The sequence below is a fragment of the Macaca fascicularis genome, chromosome 5, assembly GCF_037993035.2.
Source record: "Macaca fascicularis isolate 582-1 chromosome 5, T2T-MFA8v1.1".
Lineage (NCBI taxonomy): Eukaryota > Metazoa > Chordata > Mammalia > Primates > Cercopithecidae > Macaca > Macaca fascicularis.
In genome coordinates, this window is record NC_088379.1 from 183,414,266 (window position 1) to 183,417,104 (window position 2,839).

At 31.1% G+C, this 2,839-nt stretch overlaps 1 long non-coding RNA gene across 1 annotated transcript; it reads left to right on the forward strand.

Annotated features, from left to right (window-relative positions):
* Positions 1–316: 316 nt before the first annotated feature.
* On the forward strand, positions 317–2,175 carry LOC123573532 (uncharacterized). The gene is made up of 3 exons (XR_010586683.1): positions 317–429; positions 786–934; positions 1,964–2,175. It is a non-coding gene; the product is annotated as an uncharacterized lncRNA (long non-coding RNA).
* The last annotated feature ends 664 nt before the right edge of the window (positions 2,176–2,839 follow it).

Consider the following 2,839-nt stretch of genomic DNA (forward strand, 5'->3'; position numbering starts at 1 on the left):
TGACATACTTCTATAGATATTGATATTAAGACAAACCAAACCAAGAATTTAGTGTAAATAATTAGGACATTTGAGTGATGGGGCAATATTTAATTCATTTTAACATTTCATATTCTGTTCAGAGATTTAAGTAGTATAACAATTTCATTTACCTAAAAGTACACTGTTGCCAAAATGTCTTTCTAACCTCATGGGGTTTGACCAGCCAGCTTCTAAGAGCAATTTGAAAATCGTGCCACTGATTAACTAAGCTTCCTGGAAATTTCAAAATATGTTAAGAGTCAGCTGATTTGTCAGTTCCATATGGTTACTCTCAGAATGAGATCACAGGGTTATTTTATTGTGAAGATGGAGATCAGTAAGGAGTTCACAGTGTATTTAACTCACATCAGTTATTCCGGTTACACTTCTCATTTACATTGATAAAATGTAAGTTTTGAAAACATTTATTACATATTTATCTTTCATTGGTTTGTGTCTCAGATATATTGTAAAGACCAATATTGTATATTTTAATACATGCCAATGTACCAAGTTGCAGAAATATTTAAAACTGATTTTGGATGAAGTCAGTCTGTCTACTTTGCATAGATAAAAATTGTGTCTAAAATTACATTACTTCGAAGCTCTGGGTTTCACAAAAAATTAAGTATGATCAATCCTTTCATTGTGATACTTTAACAAAATCTCCTTTTATATGTTCTATCCTAAATGCTAGGGAACCACAGATATGGGGACACCTAAGAAGCACCCTTTCTATTTTTCTCTCTCCCAATCCTGTTCAGATCCTGTAATAAGGCAGAAAAATCACAAGAAAAATATTTGAAAATAATGGTTCCAGAGCAAAATGGCCTAGGCTGTATTCCATGGGACACTCCTGTACAGAGTGACACTAACAAATCTTTCAGGAAAAGCAAGCGCTGAGGTAAAAAATGTGAGTAATTTTGCATATTACTCTTTCTTGGAAATTCACAATTCATATTTGCCTAGTAAATGTTCTGAGAAATCTTGATCGAGAACAACTGTTTCAAGTTTATTTAATTTTCATAACACAAATTTGATTAGCAAGACCTCTTGTTTATTACACTATATATATATATATATATCCATCTCTATTTTATCCAAGAGTAATATTTCCTTGAATATATATTTCTTGAAGTCTCAATAAGACAAATAGCTACTGACTAGATAAACAGATTGGGTTGGTTAGAACAAGGAAAATCATTTTATCATTAAATACCTAGGCACAGTGGCTTCTATGGTCTGCATGAGCAAATTACTGAGTTGGGTGTATGTATTTAATTATTATTTAGATAATTAGCTTATTAATTAATTGTTAATAGAGTCAATAGCACATTTTCATGCCTTCACTGGTGTTGACAAGTTTTAAGCATAAGTTTTCTGGAAACTGTTTTGCCACTATAAGGAGAGAGTGTGACTGAAAGTAGTCAACAATTAAAAGCAAAACCGGGAGTCAGAAAGGAATATCCCAAAACTCAAATAGCTTTTAGTTGAAATTGAAGGTGCCTGAATTTCAGGTATACCTGAAGCTAGGTCTTACCTAGACTTTTCTAAATCTGTCAATCCCCTCTGTTGGTTTTTGTTTTTGTGTTTCGCTTTAGTTAGCTTGAGTTGAGGTTTTGTTACCTAGGTAATCAAAATAACTTTGAAAAACGCAACAGAGAAATGTTATTAAGTAATCTCTATTTTAAATTCCGTGACTTCCTATTACTCAAAAAACTTTTATTTTTGAGAATATGTTTGAATATTTATATACACATACACAAACACATATAGTAATACACATACACATACACACACACACACACACACACCCCACACAGATATATTTTTTCTGAAAGATTGTCTTGGTGGTATGTTTTCTGGGCCTTAGTTATTGCAATGTTATGATTGAATGACAGCTGATGGCCTTTGTTTTTGTTTTTCTTTTTTTGAATTACAGTATTTTCTCTTCTGTATTAAACGGAGAGTACTTCATTATCTGCTCAAATTTCATATCACAGTTAAATCTGAGGCTTGACTGTTTCATTTATCTTGTAAGTAATTTTTTATTAATAAACCTTTAGAAGTATTTCTTTGTCTCTTCAATTTGAAATTTATCAAGTTTACTTATTGCTACATAGATAAATTGCTAGATACACTACCTTATCTCATTATTCACCACATTTAGCTTTTCAGTTATGCAAATGATAAGACACAGGAAAAATATTATTGAGTAGATCGACTTTAGGGAGTAAGGAGCACATTAAATCTTGCTTAAATAATTATCTAAAAGTTTGATAATTGTAAGTAGTCAATAATATTGGATTTTGATTAGATGTAAGTGCAAGTCCAGTTATAAGTATCCAGAAAATGGCATAAACTTTGTTATAATAAAGAGCACTTAACCACATTCTTTGTTGTTTTTTTTAATGTTTACTTTTTTCTGAAATACTACGAAGCTGGTGGATTCTTAAAATTTCCAGTCAGCATTATTTGCGATTTGTCTAAGAACATGGAATAATGTACACAGTAAATCAGAGCCTACTTAATTTAAAAAAATAGTTATGCCTAATGAATGCCACAGCCTGGGCCAGGCTCTCTGTATATAAAATAAACATGGTTTCTGCTTGTCTCATAGATCTTACAGTTTGGTAAGGATTAAAAATGCTTTATAAGGAAATAAATTTATAATTAAAAATGAGAAAAGATGCAAAAAGAAATACACAGGATGCTGTAGATTTGCTCTACAGAGTCAAAAATCTAATTAAAGAAATATACAGGGTGCTGTAGAAAACAATAACAGAGTCAACAATCTAATTGCATAGTAAGTCAAAGT